This window comes from Saccopteryx leptura, chromosome 1 (assembly GCF_036850995.1).
Source record: "Saccopteryx leptura isolate mSacLep1 chromosome 1, mSacLep1_pri_phased_curated, whole genome shotgun sequence".
NCBI classification, from domain to species: Eukaryota; Metazoa; Chordata; class Mammalia; order Chiroptera; family Emballonuridae; genus Saccopteryx; species Saccopteryx leptura.
Genome location: NC_089503.1, coordinates 219,282,035 through 219,302,054, shown reverse-complemented (window position 1 = coordinate 219,302,054; position 20,020 = coordinate 219,282,035). Strand labels below are relative to the sequence as shown.

The window sequence follows — 20,020 nt, the reverse complement described above, 5'->3', positions numbered from 1 at the left end:
AATGAGCAATCAACAATTCAAAATTTATGGGACACAGCAAAAGCAGTACTGAGAGGAAAGTTTATAGCATTACAGGCATACCTTAAGAAGCTAGAAAAAGCTCAAATAAACAACTTAACCCTGCATCTAAAAGAATGAGAAAAAGAACACCAAGTAAAGCCCAGAGGTAGTAGAAGGAAGGAAATAATAAAGATCAGAATGGAAATAAATGACATAGAGGCTAAAGAAACAATACAGAGGATCAATGAAACCAGGAACTGGTTCTTTGAAAAGGTAAACAATATCGATGAACCTTTAACCAGACTCACCGAGAAAAAAGAAAAGAGACAGAGGACTCAAATAAAATTAGAAATGAGAGTGGAGAAATAACAACTGACAAAACAGAAATACAAAGGATTGTAAGAAAATACTATGAAGAGCTGTATGCCAAAAAATTAGACAACCTAGATGAAATGGACAAATTCCTTGAAATATATAGTATTTTAAAAATCAATCTGGAAGAATCAGAAAACCTAAACAGACCAATTACAACAAATAAGATCAAAACAGTTATCAAAAAACTCCCAACAAACAAAAGCCCAGGGCCCGATGGCTTCACAAGTGAATTCTACCAAATATTCTAAAAGATCTAACTCCTATCCTTCTCAAGCTATTTCAAAAAATTCAAGAGGAAGGAAGACTTCCAAGCTCCTTTTATGAGGCGAGCATATCTGATTCCAAAAACAGGCAAAGACCACACAAAAAAAGAAAATTATAGGCCAATATCCCTGATGAATCTAGATGCTAAAATCCTCACCAAAATATTAGCCAACCGGATCCAGCAATATATGAAAAAAATCATACACCATGATCAAGTGGGATTTATTCTGGGGAGCAAGGCTGGTACAATATCTGCAAATCAATCAATGAGATTCATCATATAAACAAAAAAGAAAAAGAAAAAACCACTTGATAATTTCAATAGATGCAGAAAAAGCATTTGATAAAATCCAGCACCCATTCATGATCAAAACTCTCAGCAAAGTGAGAATACCTCAACATGATAAAGCCCATCTATGACAACCCCACAGCCAACATCATACTCAATGGGAAAAAAATTAAAAGCAATCCACTTAAGATCAGGACAAGGCAAGGGTGCCCCCTTTCACCACTCTTATTCAACATAGTCCTGGAAGTCATAGCCACAGCAATCAGATAAGAAGAAGAAATAAAAGGCCTCCAAATTAGAAAAGAAGTAAACCTGTCATTATTTGCAGATGATATGATACTATATATAGAAAACCCTAAAGTCTCAGTCAAAAAAACTATTGGACCTGATAAATGAATTCAGCAAGGTGGTAGGATATAAAATTAATACACAGAAATCAGAGGCATTTTTATACACCAACAATGAACTGTCAGAAAGAGAAATTAAAAAAACAATCCCCTTCACTATTTCAACATGAAAAAAGATAAAGTACCTAGGAGTAAATTTTACAAAGGAGATTAAAGATTTGTACTCAAAAATTATAAAACATTGATTAAAAAAATCAAGAAAGATACAAACAAGTGGAAGCATATACCATGCTCATGCTTAGGAAGAATAAACATCATTAAAATGTCTATATTACCCAAAGCAATTTAAAAATTCAATGCAATACCAATTAAAATACCAATGACATACTTCAAAGATATAGAACACATATTCCAAAAATTTATATGAAACCAAAAAAGAACATGAATAGCCTCACAAATCTTGAAAAGGAAGAATAAAGTGGGAGGGATCACACTTCCGGATATCAAGTTATACTACAAGGTCATTGTACTCAAAACAGCCTGGTACTTGCATAAGAACAGGCATTTGATCAATGGAACAGAACAGAGAACCCAGAAATAAACCCACACCTTTATGGACAACTGATATTTGACAAAGGAGGTAAGAGCATACATTGGAGTAAAGACAGCCTCTTCAACAAATGGTGTTGGGAAAATTGGACAGCAACCTGCAAAAAAAATGAAACTAGACCACCAACTTACACCATTCACAAAAATAAACTCAAAATGGATAAAAGACTTAAATGTAAGTCACGAAACCAGAAACATCTCAGAAGAAAACATAGGCAGTAAGCTCTCCAACATCTCTCGCAGCAATTTTTTGCTGATTTATCTCCACGGGCAAGGGAAATAAAAGACAGGATAAACAAATGGTACTATATCAAACTAAAAAGCTTTTGCACAGCTAAAGACAATAAGAACAGAATAAAAAGACAAACTACACATTGGGAGAACATATTTGACAATACGTCTGATAAGGGATTAATAACCAAAATTTATAAAGAACTTGTAAATCTCAACACCAGGAAGATAAACAATCAAATCAAAAAATGGACAAAAGAAATGAATAGACACTTCTCCAAAGAGGACATACAGATGGCCAATAGGCATATGAAAAAAATGCTCAACATCACTAATCATTAGAGAAATGCAAATTAAATCCACAATGAGATATCACCTCACACCAGTCAGAATGGCGCTTATCAACAAAACAACACAGAATAAGTGCTGGCGAGGATGTGGAGAAAAGGGATCCCTCCTGCACTGCTGGTAGGAATGCAGACTGGTGCAGCCACTGTGGAAAACAGTATGGAGATTCCTCAAAAAATTAAAAATCGAACTGCCTTTTGACCCAGCTATCCCACTTTTAGGAATATACCCCAAGAACACCATAGCACTGTTTCAAAAGGAGAAATGCACCCTCATATTTATGGCAGCATTGTTCACAATAGCGAAGATCTGGAAGCAGCCCAAGTGTCCCTCAGTGGACAAGTGGATTAAAAAGCAGTGGTACATATATACAATGGAATACTATGGGGCCATGAAAAGGAAATCTTACCTTTTGCGACAACATAGATGGACATTGAAACTATTATGTTAAGTGAAATAAGCCAGGCAGAAAAAGAAAAATATCATATGACCTCACTTATTTGAGTAATCCAATGAACAATGTGAACTGAGGAACGGAATTGAGACAGTGGAGAGATCAAAGGGACCAGAGGGAAAGAGGACAGAGGGAAAGGGGATGATAGGATGGGATAAACCTGAAGGGAAGGATGGAGGGCGCTATCAGAAGAGAAGGGGGCGCCCTGGCCGGTTGGCTCAGCGGTAGAGTGTCGGCCTAGCGTGCGGAGGACCCGGGTTCGATTCCGGCCAGGGCACACAGGAGAAGCGCCCATTTGCTTCTCCACCCCTCCGCCGCGCTTTCCCTCTCTGTCTCTCTCTTTCCCTCCCGCAGCCAAGGCTCCATTGGAGCAAAGATGGCCCGTGCGCTGGGGATGGCTCTGTGGCCTCTGCCCCAGGCGCTGGAGTGGCTCTGGTCGCAACATGGCGACGCCCAGGATGGGCAGAGCATCGCCCCCTGGTGGGCAGAGCGTCGCCCCTGGTGGGCATGCCGGGTGGATCCCGGTCGGGCGCATGCGGGAGTCTGTCTGACTGTCTCTCCCTGTTTCCAGCTTCAGAAAAATGAAAAAAAAAAAGAAGAGAAGGGGGCAAGGGAGATGTTGAGGGGAATACTGGGGAGGGAGGATGCATTCGAGGTAACACTAGAATCTATGTAAAAATGATAAATTAAAATCAATTAAAAAAAAGAAAAGGAAACTCATAGACACGAAAAATAAAAAAAGAAATGTCATTTTTCACTAGGGACCTACCATATAAGTAAGGAATGTTTTCCCATATTAGGGGAAAAGGTAAACTCTTCAAACATTATGAAAAATCCTGAGTGATGTCAGAGAAATGGTGCCATGAGGAGTGCGACCGACAAATTTCCCCCAAATTTCAACAAGTTCATCAACCAGAGACAGAAAAATCTATCCTTGGAGTGTCTGGGAGTTCCATACACTGAAGGTGAAGCACTATTAACAAGACTACTCTCAGATGCCATTAAAAAAAAGGAAATCAAATATCATGGATAAAAAAGATAGAGAAGTAGCACAGATAGATGTGGGAAAATCTATGGAGAAAAAATTTAATATATTGGAAACCTTGGAGCTAAATGACAGAGAATTTAAAATACAAATCCTAAAAATACTCAGATATACAAGAAAACACAGAAAGGCAATTTAGAGAGCTCAGAAAACAACTCAACGAACACAAAGAATATATTACCAAGGAAATTGAAACTATAAAAACAAATCAAACAGAGATGAAAAACTCAATTCACGAGCTGGAAAACGAAATAACAAGCTTAGCTAATAGAACAGGCCAGATAGAAGGTAGGATTAGTGACATAGAAGACAAGCAACTTCAGGCACAACAGAGAGAAGAGAGAGACTCAAAAATTAAAAAAAAAAATGAGAAAGCCCTATAGGAATTGTCTGACTCCATCAAAAAGAATAACATAAGAATAATAGGTATATCAGAGGAGAAGAGAGAGAGAATGGAATGGAGAATATATTCAAACAAATAATAGACAAGAACTTCCCAAGCCTGTGGAAAGAACTAAAGCCTCAAATTCAAGAAGCAAACAGAACACTGAGTTTTCTTAACCACAACAAACCTACTCCAAGGCACATCATAATGAAAATGGCACAAACCAACGACAAAAAAAAAAATTCTCAAGGCAGCTAGGGAAAAGAAGAATACAACATATACTTACATGCCTTTTTTTTTTTTTTAGATTTTATTTATTCATTATAGAGAGGGGAGAGAGAGAGAAGGGGGGAGGAGCAGGAAGGATCAACTCCTACATGTGCCTTGACCAGGCAAGCCCAGGGTTTTGAACCGGCAACCTCAGCGTTTCCAGGTTGACGCTTTATCCACTTCGCCACCACAGGTCAGGCAGAATACAACATATAAAGAAAAGCCTATTAGATTATCATCAGACTTCTCAGCAGAAACTCTACAAGCTAGAAGAAAGTGGACCCCAATATTTAAAGCCCTGAAAGAGAGGAACTTTCAGCCATGAATACTATACCCATCAAAGTTATCCTTCAAATACGAAGGAGAAATAAAAACATTCACAAATACAGAAAAGATGAGGAAATTTATCATCAGAAAACCTCCACTCCAGGAAATACTAAAGGGGGCTTTCCAACCAGATTCAAAGAACAAAACAAAACAAAACCACAAGTAAAAGCTCCACCAAGAACACAATAAAACCAAACTTAAACTGTGACAACAAAAGCAAAAAAAGGGGGACAGGATGGAGATTAACAGTAGCAAAGGACGATGAAGTGCAGAAACACTCATAAGATAGGGTACTACAATGAATATGGTAGGTACCCTTTTCATTACTTAATGGTAACCACCCTTGAGAAAAACCACCACAGAAGCACATGACTTAAAAAAAGGTAGCAACAGAGGAAAGAAGTATGGAATACAAACAAACAAAAACAAATGATAGAAAAACAATAGAGAAGAATCAAACAAGATACAAAACTAACAGAAAGCAATTTATAAAATGGCAATAGGGAACCCACAAGTGTCAATAATTACACTAAATATAAATGGATTAAACTCACCAATAAAAAGACACAGAGTAGCAGAATGGATTAAAAAAGAAAATCCAACTGTATGCTGCCTACAAGAAACACATCTAAGCAACAAGGATCAAAACAAATTCAAAGTGAAAGGCTGGAAAACAATACTCCAAGCAAATAACATTCAAATAAAAGCAGGTGTAGCAATACTCATATCTAATAATGCTGACTACAAGACAGAAAAAGTACTCAGAGACAAAAATGGTCATTTCATAATGATTAAGGGGATACTGAATCAAGAAGATATAACAATCCTTAATATATATGCACCAAACCAAGGAGCACCAAAATATATAAGACAGCTACTTATTGACCTTAAAACAAAAACTGACAAAAATACAATCATACTTTCAGACCTCAATACACCACTGATGGCTCTAGATCGTTCATCCAAACAGAAAATCAATAAAGATATATTGGCCTTAAACGAAACACTAGAGCACATGGATATGATAGACATCTACAGGAAACTTCATCCCAAAGCGACAGAGTATACATTTTTCTCTAGTGTACATGGAACATTCTCAAGAATTGACCATATGTTGGGCCACAAAAATAACATCAGCAAATTCAGAAAAACTGAAATTGTACCAAGCATATTTTCTGATCATAAAGCCTTGAAACTAGAATTCAACTGCAAAAAAGAGGGAAAAAAACACACAAAAATGTGGAAACTAAACAACATACTTTTAAAAAATGAATGGGTCAAAGAAGAAATAAGCGCAGAGATCAAAAGATATATACAGACAAATGAAAATGACAATACGACATATCAGAATCTATGGAATGCAGCAAAAGCAGTAATAAGAGGGAAGTTCATATCACGTCAGGCCTATATGAACAAACAAGAGAGAGCCCAAGTGAACCACTTAACTTCACACATTAAGGAACTAGAAAAAGAAGAACAAAGACAATCCAAAACCAGCCAAAGAAAGAAAATAATAAAAATCAGAGCAGAAGCCCTGGCCGGTTGGCTCAGTGGTAGAGCATCGGCCTGGCATGCAGGAGTCCTGGGTTCAATTCCCGGCCAGGGCACACAGGAGAAGCGCCCATTTGCTTCTCCACCCCTCCCTCTTTCCTTCCTCTCTGTCTCTCTCTTCCCCTCCCGCAGCCAAGGCTCTATTGGAGCAAAGTTGGCCCGGGTGCTGAGGATGGCTCTGTGGCCTCTGCCTCAGGCACTAGAATGGCTCTGGTTGCAACAGAGCGACACCCCAGATGTGCAGAGCATGGCCCCCTGGTGGGCGTGCCGGGTGGATCCCGGTCGGGCGCATGCAGGAGTCTGTCTGACTGCCTCCCTGTTTCCAACTTCAGAATAATAAAAAGTTAAAAATTAAAAAACATTAAAAAATCAGAGCAGAAATAAATGAAATAGAGTACAGAAAGACTATAGAAAAAATTAATAAAGCAAGGAGCTGGTTCTTTGAAAAGATCAACAAAATTGACAAACCCTTGGCAAGACTCACCAAGGAAAAAAGAGAAAGGACTCATATAAACAAAATCCAAAATGAAAGAGGAGAAATCACCACAGACATCATAGATATACAAAGAATTATTGTAGTATACTACAAAAAACTATATGCCACCAAATTCAACAATCTAGAAGAAATGGATAAATTCCTAGAACAATACAACCTTCCTAGACTGAGTCATGAAGAAGCAGAAGGCCTAAACAGACCAATTAGCAGGAGGAAATAGAAAAAAATATTAAAAACCTCCCCAAAAATAAAAGTCCAGGCCCAGATGGTTATACTAGTGAATTCTATCAAACATTCAAAGAAGACTTGGTTCCTATTCTACTCAAAGTCTTCCAAAAAATTGAAGAAGAAGCAATACTTCCAAACATATTTTATGAGGCCAACATAACCCTCATACTGAAACCTGGCAAGGACAGCACAAAAAAAGAAAATTATAGACCAATATCTCTAATGAATACAGATGCTAAAATACTAAACAAAATACTGGCAAATCGAATACAACAACATATTAAAAAAATAATACATCAAGATCAAGTGGGATTCATCCCAGAATCTCAAGGATGGTTCAACATATGTAAACGGTTAACATAATACACCATATCAACAAAACAAAGAACAAAACCCACATGATCTTATCAATAGAAGCAGAAAAGGCATTCGATAAAATACAACACAACTTTATGTTTAAGACACTCAACAAAATGGGTATAGAAGGAAAATATCTCAACAAGATAAAGGCCATATATGATAAACCATCAGCCAACATCATATTAAATGGCTTAAAACTGAGGACTTTCCACCTTAAATCAGGAACAAGACAGGGTTGTCCTCTCTCTCCACTCTTATTTAACGTGGTGCTAGAAGTTCTGGCCAGAGCAATCAACAAGAGAAAGAAATAAAAGGCATCCATATTGGAAAAGAAGAAGTAAAGGTTTCACTTTTTTCAGATGATATGATCCTATAATAGAAAACCCCAGACTCCACAAAAAGATTACTAGAAACAATAAACCAATACAGTAGGTCTCAGGATACAAAATTAACATACAAAAGTCCATAGCCTTTCTATATGCCAACAATGAAATATTAGAAAATGAACTCAAAAAAATAATCCCCTTCATGATTGCAACAAAAAAAATAAAATACCTAGGAATAAACATAACAAAGAATGTAAAGGACCTATATAACGAAAACTACAAAGCATTATTAAAGGAAATCGAAAAAGATACAATGAGATGGAAAAATATTCCTTGTTCTTGGATAGGAAGAATAAATATAATCAAAATGGCCATATTACCCAAAGCAATTTATAAATTTAATGCAATTCCCATCAAAATTCCTATGACATTTTTTAAAGAAATGGAACAAAACATCATCAGTTTTATATGGAACTATAAAAAACCCCGAATAGCCAAAGCAATCCTAAGGAAAAAGAATGAAGCTGGGGGCATTACAATACCTGACTTCAAACTATATTATAGGGCCACGACAATCAAAACAGCATGGTATTGGCAGAAAAATAGACACTCAGACCAATGGAACAGAATAGAAAGTCCAGAAATAAAACCACATATATATGGTCAAATAATTTTCGATAAAGGGGCCAACAACACACAATGGAGAAAAGAAAGCCTCTTCAACAAATGGTGCTGGGAAAACTGGAAAGCCACATGCAATAGAATGAAACTCGACTACAGCTTGTCCCCTTGTACGAAAATTAATTCAAAATGGATCAAAGACCTAAATATAAGACCTGAAACAATAAAGTACATAGAAGAAGACATAGGTACTAAACTCATGGACCTGGGTTTTAAAGAGCATTTTATGAATTTGACTCCAAAGGTAAGAGAAGTGAAGGCAAAGATAAATGTATGGGACCACATCAGATTAAGAAGCTTTTGCACAGCAAGACAAACTGACAACAAAACAGACAGCCAACTAAATGGGAGATGATATTTTCAAACAATAGCTCAGATAAGGGCCTAATATCCAAAATATACAAAGAACTCATAAAACTCAACAAACAATCCAATAAAAAAATGGGAAGAGGACATGAACAGACAATTCTCCCAGAAAAAAATACAAATGGCCAACAGATATATGAAAAGATGCTCATCTTCATTAGTTATTAGAGAAATGCAAATCAAAACTACAATGAGATACCACCTCACACCTGTTAGATTAGCTATTATCAACAAGACAGGTAATAGCAAATGTTGGAGAGGCTGTGCAGAAAAAGGAACCCTCATTCACTGTTGGTGGGAATGTAAAGTGGTACAACCATTATGGAAGAAAGTATAGTGGTTCCTCAAAAAACTGAAAATAAAACTACCTTATGACCCAGCAATCCCTCTACTGGGTATATACCTCAAAAATTCAGAAACATTGATACGTAAAGACACATGTAGCCCCATGTTCATTGCAGCATTGTTCACAGTGGCCAAGACATGGAAACAACCAAAAAGCCCTTCAATAGAAGACTGGATAAAGAAGATGTGGCACATATACACTATGGAATACTACTCAGCCATAAGAAACGATGACATCGGATCATTTACAACAAAATGGTGGGATCTTGATAACATTATACGGAATGAAATAAGTAAATCAGAAAAAAACAAGAACTACATGATTCCATACATTGGTGGGACATAAAATGAGACTAAGAGACATGGACAAGAATGTGGTGGTTAGGGGGGGGGGGGGGCACAGGAGGGGAGGAGGGAGAGGAGAAGGGGGAGGGGCACAAAGAAAACTAGATAGAGGGTGATGGAGGACAATCTGACTTTGGGTTATGGGTATGCAACATAATTAAATGACAAGATAACCTGGACATGTTTTCTTTGAATATATGTACCCTGATTTATTGATGTCACCCCATTAACATTAATAAAAATTTATTTATAAAAAAAAAGAAAAATCCTAAGTATTCATTCATGAGAGCTGACTTAAGATTCCTTTTATTTCATTGGTCCATAAAATTAAGAGCATCTTTCCTGAAATATGAAAAATGTTGAATTTCAAGTTTATGCAAAAGCCATTCCTCACTCCCCTCCCCACTCACACCACCACCACCACCCTTAAGAAACAGGTATGGTTTCGGTAGCCCTACAACAAGGGTATTCATTACTTTAAGCCATTCTAACTTCAGCCACTGTTCTGGTTTCTTGCTTCAGACACTGCTGTCACAAACCAAACACTAAAGATAAGTAACGGAGATTAATGCAGTATTACCTTGAACAAGCAATTAAAAGAGGCTGAAAAGTAGCAACTAAACCCCAAACCATTTGCTCTTTCACATAGCAAGCTGAAGATAATCTTGTTTACTAAACATAAATCACTTGAGAGCTGGCCAAATTCTTAAATGCTATTCCAGATGGAAACGCTGCAAAGCCAGGAGCTGCTTACATAAGTCTTTTCTTCCAACTCTGAAAACAAACTGGACCAGTTTTTCTTGTTGCTTCTAGGAACACGATCATTTAAAGCCAAAGAAACAATTCAACAAAAGGGCTTCCCTAGACCCAACCCCTGCTCTATTTTTGGTCTCATGTCTCCCCCCTGCCCCTAGAAGTATTAGGTTTCTTGCAACTAAGTTTGCTTCATCCTCCTTCACAGTCTATTTAAAAGTCTTCAGGTTGCAGAAAGCAAACTACTCATCAGTCTTACCCTCGCATAGGTTTTTGTTGTATATTCACATATTTCAGGGAGAAAAAAAGTCAAGATATATAGCCCTTCAATTTTTTTATACATATGTGTATGTGCATTTTTTTTATTTAAAATTCTTTTTAGGGGACTCTGAGGTTTCTGCAGACAGGCCTCTCACAGAGGCTGCTGTGTTTCCTAAGGTTCACGTTCACGTGCTGCCAGTCAGGAATAGTTTGGCTCTACTTTCCATTTCCTTGAGTTAAAGTCACTCAGACAGAGAGGCTTTGAGAGCTACAATGTGCAACAAGTCAGTGGCTTGTTTGTTTAAAGGTGCTGTGTTAACAGCCAAACATTTTGGTTGTGCTGCTCAATTCAACAACCAAAGGTTTGTCGGGACTCTTCCTTTATGACTCTCTTTCCACTAAATAACATGGGAAATGCCAGCGACCCTGATAGAGATCCACTCGGCCCCAGAACACCTGCTCTGAGGCGAGCGGGCAGGAGCCTGCCCAGAAAACCGAACAAACCACACTGGGGAGAAGTCAGCCCCCTCCATCCAGATGTAAACCTCATCAAGTTTTAAAGTATATTGTGACAGGAAGCCCCGGATTAAATCTCAGACCCCTTATGTTTTAGTTCTTTAGTCTACAGCTCTAGATAGCCCCTCATACACTGTTAAAGCCACGGCACTCAACATCCCTGTAGACCTTACTCATGTCAGCCAACACCTACTACATCACAAGCTCCTGCTATGCTTCCATGTAGTCTGATTTTCCACTTCTCTATGCTGCACATACTCCACACTCCCACCCCACACACACCTTCTGCCCCTCTTAGGAACTCTTTCATTCTTCAATGTCCTCCCCAGGCACCTGGCAAAGACTTATCTCCAGCCTGTCCACACCACTGTGGGCTTGATCCCGGCTGGTCCCTCTTCCACAAGGACCAAGAACATTGCCCATTCTCTTAGGCTTGGCCACCTCCTCCAAGGTCACAAAGTTGGCAGGTACCAACACTGAGTCGCTTAACCACTGACCGATAATTTTCTTCCTACTCGATGCAATTCAAAGTGCTGTGGCCTAAAATTCAAAACACAGCACAGGGCTCAGGAGTCAGACAAACGTGGCTTTGACTCCACTGCTCGCCACCTCTGTGACGGGGCAAACAAGCACTCTCAGCCTCGGTTTCAGCTCTCAGGTGGCAGAGACAGGGAGATAATACGTGTGCCCGGCGCAGGGTAAGCTGTCAAACACTGTTAGCACATTGCACGGCCACCGTACCACACTCTACCACTGTTGTTATTATTACAGGGATAACTGGCATACACAGACATAAACTGCGAAGCTTCAGGCCAGATTTGGACTTTCTGCTTGGTTGGCTGTAACAATCTATTTTTGTTGTTGTTGTTGTTTCTTCATTATCTTTGGAGAGGTAAACATCCCCCAGTCTGTCCCTGTCCTCACCACTCCTGCAGAATCTACATTCTCATTACACTGTCTGGTCCCCGAGTTTGTGACGCCCCTTCCCTATAAACAAAAGTTCTCTGGGCTACACAGGGATTTTTTTAAACCAAGACATTATAGAACTGGGGCAGCTAGACACGATAGAAAAACAATGCCTTAAAAAAAGAACTCTGTAGCAAGGAGCCATCAATTTCCAAAAAAAGGTTAAGACCTCTCAATCAGTCAAAAGTAATACACTCTGTAGTTTTATGGACAGTAACAGCTTCCAAAACATGGAGAATTCATAAGATTCTTCCAAAACACAGAATCCCCCTGTCAGTGTTCCTGGTCTGTCACATGTGGACAGAGCACACACACATCACAGCAGCAGATCAGAAACACACTTCAAAAGCCAGGCTCTTCCCTAAATGCAGAAGGCCGTTTCCCAGGCAAGTTCTTGTTCCAAATACACTGGTCTGAGGTCAGAATTTTTTTTTTTTTTTAAACAGAGACAAAGAGAGAGTCAGAGAAAGAGGGATAGATAGGGACAGACTGACAGGAATGGAGAGAGATGAGAAGCATCAATCATTAGTTTTTCATTGCACATTGTGACACCTTAGTTGTTCATTGATTGCTTTCTCATATTGCCTTGACCGGGGGGCTACAGCAGACCAAGTGACCCCTTGCTCAAGCCAGCGACCTTGGGTCCAAGCTGGTGAGCTTTTGCTCAAACCAGATGAGCCCACACTCAAGCTGGCAACCTCGGGGTCTCGAACCTGGGTCCTTCCGCATCCCAGTCCGACGCTCTATCCACTGCACCACCGCCTGGTCAGGCCCAAGGTCAGAATCTTAAATTCATCTATGGCTTTGTACATATCAAGAAACTAAATATTTGATTAATACTATTTTTTTTTTTACTATCTTAGCCTGCATAGATTTTTCCATTAATTACAAAAGAGAGATAACCAATAAGAAATACAAACATTGCTTCTTAATAACATACATCATTTCTGGAGAAAAAAATACACTGTAAAACATACAGTAATTTAAACACTGTGAGACCATAAAGATATTTACCAATTATAGAGATTTATTGGTATAAAATTAAGCAACTATAATTTCTATTTAATTTATTAGAAAATCGCCTATCATTCCCAAAAGTCTATCCACTGAAAATCTTCTCTTTAAAATAAGGTCATTTGCTTTCAAATACTCTAAAATGAAAACAAGTGGGCTTTTTCAAGGGTTACAAAAATTGTTTAAAATAACTGCAAAGATAAAGGTAGATGAGGTCAAACTATCATCACAATAACCAATTCAGTGATCTTGTATGTATCCAACTCAAAAAAATATCCTGACGGAATCTGAACACTGTCTGGTCAGAGAATCCAAAGTAAACACAATTCAAGTCCTTTTATAGGGAGAAAAAAAAAGAGTGAGGACATATTCTACCATACTAACAGGAGTTATGTCCAGGGATCTGGAATATGGGTGGTTTATTATCTCTGTGTCCACATGTCTTTTATGAGTCCTGCACCCTGCGAAAAAAGTTATTACTTTCATTATCAGACGAAAAATATTTACTTAATATGTTTTAACAATACTGTGCCTGACTACTATTGCAAGACTGGGATATAGTTTCTAAATGGCTGAAGCCCTAAAGGGGTCAGGGGTCACCGTGCAGAAAGTAGCTCTCTAGCTGGTGTTCCTCGTTTACTTTGCCTTTATTTTCTCTTCTGAGAGCTCCCTCCCCTGGGTTCCAGGCACCTCAGCTCTGGATCCCATCATGCAGTTCTCTCTGCGGCCAACTGGGCACCTGCTCTGGTGCTCCTTGCTTGTCCAGACCACTCTAATAGAAACTGCGTTTTACCTTTGTTCTATATGTAAACAATGAAAGAGCTAGCACAGCTCTCCCAATGCACAGCAGACATTTTGCTATCTGGTTGTCACATAAATGAAACAACTCATCAATCAATTAATAACAGGAGAGTCAACCCAGCCTTCTGCCTTTTTGCCTGTAGAGGCAATGCTGTAGTTTACGTGAATAACAATGCCATCGGGTCTCACTGACCAAGATCAGGACTACCGATGTTGCAGGCTTTCAGAACACACCCAAAGCCTTTAAAGAGAAGTGGCTTCTCCCTGAGTCAGCTCTGAACTTCCAAAGTAAAAAGAACAGATGGGGATTGGGGGGGGGTGCTCCATACCTCAAGAAAGCGGTGGAATTGACTCTTACTCCTCGTACCATCCCCATGGAAAGGCACATGATGTTAGCTGTGGACTCCTAATCCAGTTTTCCTATTCCAGAGATTAAATCAGCAAACAGTATGAGGCAGGAGTAGCTGATCCCTGCTGGGGGGTGACCTGCATGCCCTGGTTAACAGCAGGCGTTATCTCGGTTTACAAAGCCCATGAAATGCTGGCAGAGTTCTAAGGGTTCTTAGACAAAGTGCTATTATTACAGTGATGTTGAAGACTGGCTAATAATAGGGGAATCATCCTTATATGAAGCTTTGGCTTCAATAGCTTTAATTATATTTACTGTGAATTCTCAAACCAGTGCGGGGTGAGGGGGTAGAATTTGCACAAAGAAAAATATGAGTTGTGCGGGTAAAATTAATTGTATAGGGCACTGTGATACTACTGTCAACACTTAACGATGTGGACTTGTGATTGTTAAACTGAGCTGCTTCCAAGTCAAATTATCACCTATACAAACTGGAGATTAGAATGACAAAATGGGGATGGGGGCTGGAACATGACCTCCCAATGTGATCATGTGTCTGTCTGTCCCGAGTCACAGTAAAGAATGATTTTTTTTCTTTGCCACTCACTGTAAGCCACCAAGACTTGCTGGTGGGGTGAAGGGGAAACAACACAAGTGGACAAGGAAAAAATAAGTAAACCCACATAAAAATTTCCATTTTCACACACAAACTGAAGTTAAAGGATATATTTATAAATAATTCTGTACTCAACCTCTTTGACTCTACAATCTTTCAGGCAGTTGTAATGCAACATTTATGGCTAAATGTAACTCCTTCATGATTTTGGAAATGCCTTTCAGAAAGCACCTGTACATCTCTCAGGTTTCTTGTGTTGTACTAAACCTCTTTTTGAGATTCTGAAGCCTTATACTCCTAACACACTGTTTTCTTCACTGGACGGTAATTGTTGGGTACATGAGTGTTTCAGGCAAACATAGCTGTAAACACTTAGGAAAATAAAAATTTACCCTGGAGGAAAAAAGTAAAGTTAGCAGCCTCTTTAGTTCTATAAAAGAGCTATTTCACTGAGTCATGGTAGTGAGAAATGCCTAAAATTTGGCGTAGCTGGTCCTGTATCACACAAGCAGACCCAAAGTTACTTACAGGAATGTAGTTCCTGGTCAAAATTGGGGTGGGGGGGAATGGCTGCCAGTCTTTCATACCAATAACTCCAGTGCTTCCTGGTGAACCTCCCAGGTGAGACACCTAAGTCAAAAGGCATATGAATGCCACTTCACAACCCTTTGATAATGGACTCCCTTTGGCTTAACTGTATTATCACTGAAAGCCTTGATGCCTAGTAATATATATATATGTCTGCTATCCAAAAAAACCCACAAAACAGAAAATAACAAGTATTGATGAGGATGCGGAGAAACAGAAACCCTTAGGAATATAAAACGATGCAGCAAGAATAGAAAACAGGGGCCTGACCTGTGGTAGTGCAGTGGTTAAAGCATCAACCTGGAAACACTGAGGTTGCCAGTTCAAAACCCTGGGCTTGCCTGGTCAAGGCACATATGAGAGTTGATGCTTCCTGCTCCTCCTCCCTTCTCTCTCTCTCCCCTCTCTATAATGAATAAATAAAATCTTAAAAAAAAAAAAAAGAATAGAAAACAGTATGGCGCTTCTTCAAAAAAAGAAGTAGTAATTAATAGAATTACCATATGATCCAGCAAGTCCACTTCTAGACATACAGATACACCCAAAAGAACTGAAAGGAGGTTCTTGAAGAGATGTTTTTATACACATATTCATAGCAATATTATTCACAATAGCCAAAAGGTAGAAGCAACCCAAATATCTATTCGCGGATAAATTGATGAATAAAATGTGTTATATGCATGCAATCGAATAATACTTAGTCATAAAAAGAAATTCTGACACATGCTACAACATGGATTAGCCTTGAAACTTTATGCAAAGTGAAATAAGCAAGTCACAAAGTAACAAAAACTGTAGGGTTTCATGTATATAAGGTACCTAATCAGAGTAGTCAAATTCAGAGAGAGAAAGTAGAATGGTCATATCCAGGGGTTCAGAGGGAGGTAGAATAGGGTTTCTATTTCTGTTTGGCAAGATGACAACAGTTCTGAAGATGGATGGTGGTGAAAGTTGTGCAACAATGTGAATGTTCTCAATCCCACTAGTTAAAATGGTAAATTTTACCTTAGGTATTACATTAGTTTGCTAGGGCTACCACAACAATGTTCCACCAACTGAGTGGCTTAAACAACAGAAATGTATTTCCTCCCAGTTCTGGAGGCCAGAAGTGGAAGATCAAGGGGTCAGCAGGGTCAGTTTCTTCTGAGGTCTCTCCCATTGGCTTGTTGGTGGCCATCTTTCCTTTGTGTCTCCACCTGGTCTTCCTTCTGCCACTGTCTGTCTCCAAATTTCCTCTTCTTGTCAAAACACCATTTGTATTGAATTAGAGCCCACCCAAATGATCTCGGTTTAATTTAATTACCTCTTTAAAGACCTTATCCCGGCCCTGGCCGGTTGGCTCAGCGGTAGAGCGTCGGCCTAGCGTGCGGAGGACCCGGGTTCGATTCCCGGCCAGGGCACACGGGAGAAGCGCCCATTTGCTTCTCCACCCCTCTGCCGCGCTTTCCTCTCTGTCTCTCTCTTCCCCTCCCGCAGCCAAGGCTCCATTGGAGCAAAGATGGCCCGGGCGCTGGGGATGGCTCTGTGGCCTCTGCCTCAGGCGCTAGAGTGGCTCTGGTCGCAACATGGCGACGCCCAGGATGGGCAGAGCATCGCCCCCTGGTGGGCAGAGCGTCGCCCCTGGTGGGCGTGCCGGGTGGATCCCGGTCCGGCGCATGCAGGAGTCTGTCTGACTGTCTCTCCCTGTTTCCAGCTTCAGAAAAATGAAAAAAAAAAAAAAAAAAAAGACCCTATCCCCAAATACAGCCTGAGGTCCTGGGAGGTTAGGGCTTCAACACATGAATTTGAAGGGGATACACTTCAGCCTATAATCTGTTTATCTTACCACAACTTTTTAAAAATAATAAAATAAGTGGAAGCAGGCTGAGGGGAAAGAAGGTGATTAGAAGAAATGAAAGACAGCTAGTATTATGAACTGAATATAAACGAAAAAATAATCCTTGAAATTCATTCCAAAATCTAAAAACCTCAAAAAAGTAAACCTTCTTAAAAGACTATTCTTGACAAAAAAATAAGCAGCTTATGTAAAAGCGCTATTATTTATGCCAATAGATCAGTCATCAACTTCTGAAAGAGGCCCTCCACACAAAAACAGATACACTACTTCAAAGTGTCATCTTTACACTTTCATTAGAGTTTTAAGTCTTCCAAATACGTTTTCCCCTGGCTTTAGGGTTTGTTTTTTTTTAATTATGATTGTGGTGAAATATATGTACAGAACATAAAATTTTCTATTTCAACCATTTCATATAGTCTTGATTTATTGACTAACACCACTTAACAGAAAATATCCCTTAAATTAACTGCAGGGTACATTATTAAAAGGAGAAAAGAATGGGTAGTAATTAATGCTCACGTTTTATAAAGCCAACTTACGAAGCATTCAATTTCAAAGCTGTCTTAACCAGAGTCAAGAAAACTGCAGGCCTGACCTGCGGTGGCATAGTGGATAAAGTGTTGATCTGGAATGCTGAGGTCGCAGTTTGAAGCCCTGGGCTTGCCTGGTCAAGGCACTTACAGGAAGCAACTACGAGTTTCTGTTTCCTGCTCCTCCTCCCCCTTTCTCTCTCTCTCTCTACTCTTTCTAAAATGAATAAATAAAATCTTAAAAAATAAAAGAAAATAAGGAAAGAAAACTACAGGACATCTCTCCTGTGAGGTGTGGACCAGCGTTCAAAGCCCAGCTCCTCTCTCGATCCACATGCTGGCCAGGCCGGGTCTGGCAACACTCACACCTGTCAGCATCCAGCATCACAAGCCCTGCACACCAACCTTAAAAGTACACACGCCAAAGAAAACATTCTGAGCCTGACCAGGTGGTGGCACAGTGGAGAAAGTGTCAGAGTGGGATGCAGAGGACCCAGGTTCGAGGCCCCAAAGTCACCAGCTTGAACACGGGCTCATGTGGTTTGACCAAAACTCATCAGCTTGAGCCCAAGGTCACTGGCTTGACCAAAGGGTCACTAAGTCTGCTATAGCTTCCCGGTCAAGACACATATGAGAAAGCAATCAATGAACAGCTAAGGTGGTACAATGAAGAATTGATGCTTCTCATCTCTCTCCCTTCCTGTCTGTCTGTTCCTGTCTGTCCCTCTCTCTGTCTTTCTCTGTTTCTGTCATAAAAAAAAAACAAAAAAAAAACACATTCTGAGTTACTGAATGTCAGGTGACTTTTTAAATCAAAATTGTTTACAATGGGGGTATTTTAGGAGGAGGGAAAGAAAAAAAGACTCCAAACTTTTTTAAAGTACCAAAACCTACTTCTCAGTTTTGTCCAAGATTAACTATGACCAAAAAGAAAAGTGTCATAATTATATTTGCAGAAAATTGAAACCAGCCCCCACACACAAAATAAATTCCATATTATAGATACATATGCATACTCGTATAACCAGGATATATAAGGAACATGCATGCACCAGTCATTAAGAAAAACTAAATGGAAAAATATGGAAAACTTTCACAGAAGAGAAAGTGTGAAAGGTTAATAGCTATATGAAACCCCTCCACACACCCCTGTGGGACACCCTGGTACAACCCTCCACACACCCCTGTGGGACACCCTGGTACAACCCTCCACACATCCCTGTGGGACACCCTGGTCAACCTCTTCATACACCCCTATGGGATACCCTGGTACAACCCTCCATACACCCCAGTAGTATACCCTGGTACAACCCCTCCATATACCACTATAAGATATCCTGCTACAACCCCTCCATATACCACTATAAGATAACCTAGTACAACCTTCCACACATCCCCGTGAAATATCCTGGTACAACCCTCCATATACCCCTGTGGAATACCCTGGTACATCCCCTCCATACACCCCTGTGGAATACCCCAGTACAACCCCTTCATACACCCTTGTGGGATACCCTGGTACAACCCCATCAAACACCCCTGTGGGACACCCTGGTACAACCCCTTCATATACCCTATGGCAGTGGTCCCCAACCTTTTTTGGGCCACGGACTGGTTTAATGTCAGAAAATATTTTCACGGACTGGCCTTTAGGGTGGGATGGATAAATGCACAAAATAAAATTATGCGACCGGCGTAAAAACTGTGGTATTTTAAAATACAATTGTCGAACTTACGAGACAAGCGTCAAGAGTGATGGCCCTGGCCGGTTGGCTTAGCGGTAGAGCATTGGCCTGGCGTGCGGGGGACCCGGGTTCGATTCTCGGCCAGGGCACATAGGAGAGGCGCCCATTTGCTTCCCCACCCCCCCCTCCTTCCTCTCTGTCTCTCTCTTCCCCTCCCACAGCCAAGGCTCCATTGGAGCAAAGATGGCCCGGGCGCTGGGGATGGCTCCTTGGCCTCTGCCCCAAGTGCTGGAGTGGCTCTGGTCGCGGCAGAGCGATGCCCCAGAGGGGCAGAGCATTGCCCCCTGGTGGGCAGAGCGTCACCCCCTGGTGGGCAGAGCATCGCCCCCTGGTGGGCAGAGCATCGCCCCTGGTGGGCGTGCCGGGTGGATCCCGGTCGGGCACATGCGGGAGTCTGTCGGA

At 40.2% G+C, this 20,020-nt stretch overlaps 1 protein-coding gene across 3 annotated transcripts in view; it reads right to left on the bottom strand.

Moving 5' to 3' along the window:
* The window catches only part of FHIP1A (FHF complex subunit HOOK interacting protein 1A), a 254,514-nt gene that overhangs the window by 195,575 nt on the left and 38,919 nt on the right, over window positions 1-20,020 (bottom strand). The window contains exon 1 of one of the 3 annotated variants that reach the window (XM_066386494.1): window positions 15,447-15,539. The exons of the other annotated variants lie outside the window; for them this stretch is intronic. The gene's annotated coding sequence lies outside the window, so the exon portion shown is untranslated. Of the gene's footprint in view, window positions 1-15,446; window positions 15,540-20,020 lie in introns of those variants that run through there. 3 annotated transcript variants of the gene reach the window in all.